The 7,424-nt window shown below is 55.1% G+C and overlaps 1 long non-coding RNA gene across 1 annotated transcript; it reads left to right on the top strand.

The window, feature by feature from the left end:
* LOC106507884 lies at window positions 877-7,083 on the top strand. Its single transcript, XR_002336092.1, has 3 exons — window positions 877-977; window positions 2,957-3,083; window positions 3,646-7,083. It is a non-coding gene; the product is annotated as an uncharacterized LOC106507884 (long non-coding RNA).

Genomic DNA, 7,424 nt, shown 5'->3' with positions numbered 1-7,424 from the left:
CTGCCCCCCAAGCAGGCTTCATCAAGCAACGACTCTGGGCCAAGGTTTCACCCAGCAGAAAGAAGACCACTTGGAAGACAACCGTGGCACGCCACAGCTTTAAAAGCCCAGAGCGGTGTGCCAGGCTCTCAGCAGGGGAGAAAGTGCTTCAAATTCACACCTTCTGGGCTCCAGGGTAGAGCATGCCAATAAAGAAGTCACCTACTGGTCTGATGACCAAAGGAATGTGGCCTTGATGGCACCAGAGCAAGTCCCCCGGAATGGTCCTCTGCCCACTTAAATACCATTTGCCGTAGTTTCCTTTTCCATGGAAGAAAAACATGCCTAAGTTCATGTCAGGACATTCCTGATTTATCCAAGAGCCCAGGATCAGATAAACAAAGGGCTCTGAGCTCTGCCAGGGAGCCTCCTGCTTCAGGAGGGAGAAGCAGAAGGAAGCAGGGCTCAGCCCGGCGCTGGCCCATCACCCGAACTTGGTGAATGACGTGCCGGCTCACTGCCATGGCGATGGAGATGTCACGGGTGGGTGGCAGCGAGAGAGAAGAGGCAAAGAAGTCACGAGAGGCGGAACAAGAGCAAGTTAGGGTCAGGGGGGGCCACAGAACCCACAGACGGAGGCCGACTATGGATCAACCACAGCACCGCTGAGCTTGAGCCCATGCAAAGGAAGGTGCCCTTCTCGGGGGCTGGCAGGAACCAACTCTGACTTGCAAAGCACTCTGACAGCACTGTGATTGGGAGGTTCTGTTTCATTTCACTTTTCATCTAAACCTTTGCTTCTTCTTCCAGTTTTACTAAGATTGAAACAGTCGTTTTCGATGGCTCTGCCTAATTCTAGGTCTTCCTTCTATTAATCTGATCCTGCATGGCGCCCAGAACAGGAAAACCCAAATGGGATGACCAGGAAGCAGACATGGATTCAGCTCCAAAAACATGGGAGGATGTTTGCTTAGCCGACAAGGAAGCAGGTTTACAGGGTGCTGCACCAGGCGTCTGATTTCCGGGGGGGCGGCGGGGAGAAATGCGAACCGAGGGGAAGGTGCCGGCCCCCTGTGTCCACCCTGTGAGGCCCGGGGAGGCTGGAAAAGGCAGGGCTTCGACTCAAGCGCCGAGGTCCCTGGCTCTCTCCAGCTTCTCTGCAGTTTTGGGCCTCGGGAACTAAACACAGTCTCCAGACATCCTGAGCGCTCCGTGGCCTCTGACTGATCTAGGTCAAAACTTGGAAATGCCAAAGAGGCAGAATTTTTTTCTTTAAAGGGAATGAGCTGAACTTTTACCCGGCCCTTGCCCTGGGTTTGGAATGCAAGCGCTCTGTCACTGCCACCGACTCCAGTCCTATGGGCACCAGCCAGGAGCACCGGCTGAGCGTGGGCCTCTGGCCCTCTCTGTTTCCCCATCAGGGCCTCCTAGGCAGGGGCTGGATCCTCCATCAGGAGCAAAGGCGTTTCTCTCAAGACAGGGAGCCGTGCCGGGGCTGATTCCAAACCCCACGCAAGTTTTGAGGGCTAGAGAGTGTTCTAGAGAGACCAGCCTGAGGTCTGGTCTCAGGCAGACCCGACAGGTTCGGGGGAGAAGGTATTTCCGTTTACTGCCTGGGAGGGGGCAGACAAAGGGCGCTCGGTGGCCCCACGGGTAAATCACTGCTTAAGTACCTACTAGGTGCTAAAGGCAAGCGTCAGCACAGGTGAAGCACACGACACCGGCCACCACTCTAGACATACACGTTCTAACGGAGGGCCCTTCCTGCCGGCATTCCCAAGTGGGTGTTGCTGATATTTCCAAAATCTGCTCTTTAAAAGCTGGGATTCATTTCCCCATTGAAACAGCATTCGGCGTACTCAGTCGTTCCACTTGGAACGGATGGGCAATGGGGCCCTACTGTACTGCACTTTGCTGTACAGCAGAAATTGAGAAAACACTGAAAATCAATATTTTCATAAACATAAATTAAAAAAAAAAACCATACCAGTTGGGTTCCCAGGCTAGCCCCCAAAGGCCTGTCCCATCCACGCTGGGAAGGCACAGACTCCAGGGCGGCGGGGGCGCTCGGTGGGTCCTGAAGGATGGAGGGAAGGTGAGAGTGGAAGAAGGTACAAGCCCCTCTCCCGCTCTGCCCACTGGGGTTCCCTGGGAATGGAGACCCCAAGGGCCCAGGTCGCCCAGTTTTTCAGGAGATGAGAAAATCTGTGTGCTCCATTAAACTCCTGAGTTTTAAATGTGGTCCCCCAATTTTTAAAGTCAAGACCTATCTGCGGAGCTTCCATTGTGCGTCCCCTGTGGTTCTGTGTGCCAACTATGCTACAGAAGCAGGCACTGCCCACGTGAGGATGTGAATAAAATCAACAAAGACTATAACAAAAGATGGGCCTTGCAGATGCTGCCGCTGGAGAAAAGACCGGCCTAGAGGAGAATGAGGAAAATCCTACCCTTTGGGTCAGTGGCTGTCAACCAGCCCCGTGCCGAAGGCTGCGGGTGGAGGAGCCTCAGAATTATTTTTAACTCTGCCCGATTCTAGTGTGGCTGTGGCTGTGGCGTAGGCCGGCAGCTGTAGCTCTGATTCAACCCCTAGCCTGGGAACCTCCATATGCCGCGGGCGCAGCCCTAAAAAGACATAAATAAATAAATAAGTAAGTAAATAAGTAAATAAATAAATAAAGTGCTCGTGTTTGCGCCCCATCCTGACCCACCAGAAGGACCAAAGAATCATTCTTGTATGTGGACCCTGTCCCCCAGATGGGACTTGCTGCTCTGAATGTCCTCAAAGGGTCTGCTCAGGGCGCTGGCGATATGATGCTAAGACTGGATGGTCATAATCCAGCCGACCATCCAAGGCACAGGGCCCCCACAAACAACACGGTGACCAAGGCACTGCCTGGCCTGTGCTTCAGTCAGTAACCCCAGCCCTCCTCTGGAGCACCAGACTAGGGAACACAGCTGAGAGGACCTCTCTCCCCAGGTAACCAGCCACCAGCCGTAAGCCTTCACGCTGCCTCTGGAGACCACGGAAGGAGCCTTCTCCCCGGAGGCTTTCGGATGCCTTAGGATGACTTTCACAACTACCAGTTTTGAGGCGACACAAGGAGGTACGAAAAGGGAAATGAACAAAGGAGGAGGAGGCGGCGGGAGGGATGGTGGGGGAAGAAGAAGCCGGAGAGAAATAGTCTTAAAATAGCTGGACAGAAGTGAATAAGCCAGAAGAAAAGAGGAAGAGAGGTACGTATTATGCATTCACGAGTCCTTGTAGCAAAATAAACGGCTGAGCAGTGCAGGACCGGTGAAAGGGAGCGTCACGGTCCACACAAAACGTCAAGGTGAGCCGGGGGCTCTGACAGTTCCCAAGGCCAGCCAGCAGGCTGTGCCAATGATCCAGGACGCACGGTCAAAACCCGGGATGGAGAGCCGAAAACGGGGCACGACTCCGTTTACAAGCAGGGGAGGTTCTTTTGCCCATGTAGGGGGAAGGGGCTCCTTTTCTTGTGTGTCTGCTGGATCCCTATATATTCTGGGTACAAAGCCACTTGCCAGCTGTGAGTATCACATGCACCCTCTCCACCCCGCTGGCCTTTGCTCTTTTCCTGATGTCTTTTGATGATGAGAGGCTCCTCACTTTAACGTCATCCAACGTATTAATCTTTTCCTTTACAGCCAGGGCTCTTGGTGCCTTCTCTAAAAGAAAACGCACGGCTACTCAGGGTGACGAAGACTCTCTACTTTATCTTGTAGATGAAGTTTTATTTTGCCTTCACTTTCGCCGTGAGATTGATGATCTCTCTGGAATTTATCTGTGTGTATGACGTGAGGTAGGCGTCAAGACTCATTTCTTTCCTGTGGCCATCCAACTGACCCCGTACTGTTTATTATTAAAGTGACCATCCATTCCCTACGGCCCCTCAGTGCCCCCGTGTCATAAATCAAGTGTCCAGATATCTATGGGCTGTCACTAGGCTCTCTGTTCCATTCCTTTGATCAAAATCAGATAGACAAATTGTTCTCCTCTTGTAGTGTAGCACCCCAGCCTTCAATCAGGTGATTTTTGACAAGTAAAGTTCCAGAAAATATAAATCGGAGAAGCAAAGTTCAGTGTGGACAGAGTCTGAGCCCAGTCTGGGCCTCTCAGAAAGAGCAGGATGAGAAGAAAGAGACGCAGGAAAAAAGCATCGGAAGCTAAGGAAGGGGACAGCAACAAGAAGGGCAGAGAGGGGGACGTGAGCCTGGGTTTTGTGGATAATGACAGAAACGATCCAGAGAACAGACCGAAGCTGGTTAAAGAGACGACCGGCGTCAAAGTCAAGACCAGGTTAGCGGGCTGATCCTGAGCAGATGAACTCAGCCTTGCTGAGCCTCGGTCTCCCAATCTGCGAAGTGCGAGGAGCCGTCCTCCTTGAGCTGTGAGGAGTAAGCAGATGAGTCGGAGGTACAGCCCTTTCATCACATCCCGACAGAGCCTGGCAATCCGAGTATTCCAGCACACTAGGTGCCATCCTCGCCGTGGTGACGCCTCAGCGCCCAGCCAGACCGAGGGTGCAATCCTGCCGTTCAGCATTCCGTGAGTACCTACCACTAAGCAAAGATAACGTGGACAGTGGTGACAAACTCAGAATCTCCAACGAGACCGGCTTGAATCCGCATGCCAGGACAGCCTCGACTAGTTACAGAGACTTGAACAACTTATTGACCATCCCAAGTTCCCAGTTTCAGCTCCATTCATCCTTTCCAGGGGCTTTCTTGAGGAGGACGGCATGAGACACAGATGCACAATGCCCAACACAAAGTTACTGCTCAGCGGATGCCAGTACCCCGTAACGATGCCGACGATGACGGACAGTGATGATGGTGTGCCTGGCACCACACCAGGCACCGGAAGAGAAGGCCTAGGAACACTCGGAAGACCCACAGCTCCTGGCAATCGTGGTCTTCGGACCACGTCCGAACCAGGCACAAGCACACCTAGCTTCATCCTGACAAGACTAAGCAGATGAGACCGAGGGTGTTCAAGTGGGGGGCCCAGGAGGAGACGGCTTGGAGGAAAAAGATGGAGATGCCAAGGAAAAGCCAAACTGCTGAGCCAGTTAAATACTTGGTAAGGAAACTCTAATCTTGGGGAACTTTAAGAAGAAACAAAAACACGGAATCTATAAATACGAATACTCAGAGAGTCTAAGCATGTGCGGGGTCAAGGCGGGGGACGCGCGTCGGAAACGGTACTCACAGACTGGAAGTCTGATGGTGCCCACGGGGAGAAGGTTCCTGAAAGAACAGCGCCGTTAAAAGCTTCGATCAACAATCCCGACCACGATGTGGTCCGTCCTACGACCACAGCTTCTCAGTCTCCAGGAACAGCGACCCCAGAACCTCTGAGGAGCTTCTCCCATCAAATTCCCCACGCAAGGGACCGTGGCACTTCCGCCCAGGTGGCTGAGCTGAAGCGAGAGTAGGCCCCAGCAGTGACAACAAACACTCCAAGGACACAATGCGGTGCCACGTGCCAAGTGAAAATCCGAGCGACAAGGGCTGGGGACAGCCTGTGCTGGAGGGTAGGTCCTGGCAGAGGTGAGACGGCAGAGGCAGACACGGAAAAAGCCGCCGCGGGCAGGGAGCTGGACCAGGAAGCAGACAACGAGGGGCCTGGCAGACACCGGCCCTGGGCACACGGGCCTCCCCTGCGTGCAGGGCAGAGGAAGATGCGTGAGGGCCAGGGCGGGTCCCCAGCAGGCAGGAGTGAACCCCGGCACCAGCAGAGACGCCGAGGGGAACATGCCAAGGCCAGCACAGTGACTGACGGGGCAGACGCGCCCAGAGAAGGTCAGGCGTAGGTGGCGGATGTTGTGACGGGTGTGTGCCCTCTTTCTGAGGGGACGCTTTCTCCTGAGCAGACTGACTCTGTCTGTCTGTCGGGCCAAAATTTCAGGCTCCGAAGTGTCCTGCCCAAGCTGGCTTCTCCACCACCTCCTGGGAAAACGCAAGGGGCCAACTGTCTTCGGCTAGGCCACTGATGGTTAGGTCTGCTGCCACAGACAGCTCCCCATGCAGCCTCACGCAGAATCCAGGCCGGCGATGGGAGCAGCACCTGCTATTCTGAAAACGGACCAGGGCACAGAGGACATGGGCAGTGCGATGTGCCCAAGCCCCGGGCCCAGGGGCCTCCAGGGCTGCCCACGATGCAGGGGGCAAAGCCTCCTGGGACTCAGGGGGTAACTCAACTTGCCTCCTGGCCGGCTGCTCATGAAATCCTGGCCCTGTCAATGAACAGAAATAATTTCCAGAGAGACAGCCTGTGGCTGGGCCACGTGAGCCCACGTGGAGGGACCTCTGGCCCATCCCTGCAAGGTGGAAGCGGCCGCCTGGGCCACGGGCCAGACGTGGCCGGGGTGGGAGGGGCCTTGACTCCTCTGGGCACAGGTGGGGACCCTCAGACGGTGGTACTGCTGTTCCTGGGGTCCTCGGTCTTGATCGGAAAGGGAAGCTCTGGGCGGGAGGAGACGGTCCTGGGGTACACAGAACCTGGGCCACTGACGACGCACGGGCCGTGGCGACCTCTGCGTGACCACATGAGCTTAACACCACGAGTCTCAAACATGGAGCTTCTTTCCTGCCCCAGACCCAACCGTGGCCTGGCTGAGCTGAGTCAGAACTAGACGGCAGGTGCCACACACACGAGGCGGACGGGGGTTCCCCACATGAGGCTGACGTGTGCCTTCATTTCCATTTGGCCTGTTCCCCACCCCGCAGGGGCCCGCCCGCGCCTGAGCCTGGGGCCTCGAGGGAAGAGGGAAGAGGAACGACCCTGGGGCCACCGCGCACACCAGGGCGCAGAGGCCAGGCTTTCAGCAAAGTGCCAACCCTGCCGGGAGCTGGAGCAGAGACAGGGCACTCTCCTGACGGGGAGGAGGGGCTGAGCTCGGAGGGGCTCCTGGGGGCCTCGCGGGCAAGGACGCGGCGTGTCGCTGCGGTAGCTCGGGTCTGATCACTGGCCTGGGAACTTCCGCGTGGAGCAGGCGAGGCCCCCCAAATTAAATACATAAATAAATACATACATAATGCACTAAATAACAGCAGAGTTCCCGTCGTGGCTCAGTGGTTAAGGAATCCGACTAGTATCCATGAGGACTCGGGTTTGATCCCTGGCCTTACTCAGTGGGTTAAGGATCCGGTGTTGCTGTGAGCTGTGGTGCAGGTCGCAGACGTGGCTCGGATCCCGCGTTGCTGTGGCTCTGGTGTAGGCCGGCAGCTACAGCTCCGATTAGACCCCTAGCCTGGGAACCTCCATGTGCTGCGGGTGTGCCCCTGAAAGGACAATAAATAAAAAAATACATACATAAATACATAAATAACATTTAACGTCATGTTTCGGGGCAATAGCGGGATGCATTTTAGGTTATTTTCATCAGATGAAGCCTTAGAAGTGAGATTCACCAAACTTTTGG

The sequence above is a fragment of the Sus scrofa genome, chromosome 9, assembly GCF_000003025.6.
Source record: "Sus scrofa isolate TJ Tabasco breed Duroc chromosome 9, Sscrofa11.1, whole genome shotgun sequence".
Taxonomy (NCBI): domain Eukaryota; kingdom Metazoa; phylum Chordata; class Mammalia; order Artiodactyla; family Suidae; genus Sus; species Sus scrofa.
The sequence above is the reverse complement of the archived record's forward strand: the minus strand, read 5'-3'. Positions and strand labels throughout refer to the sequence as shown.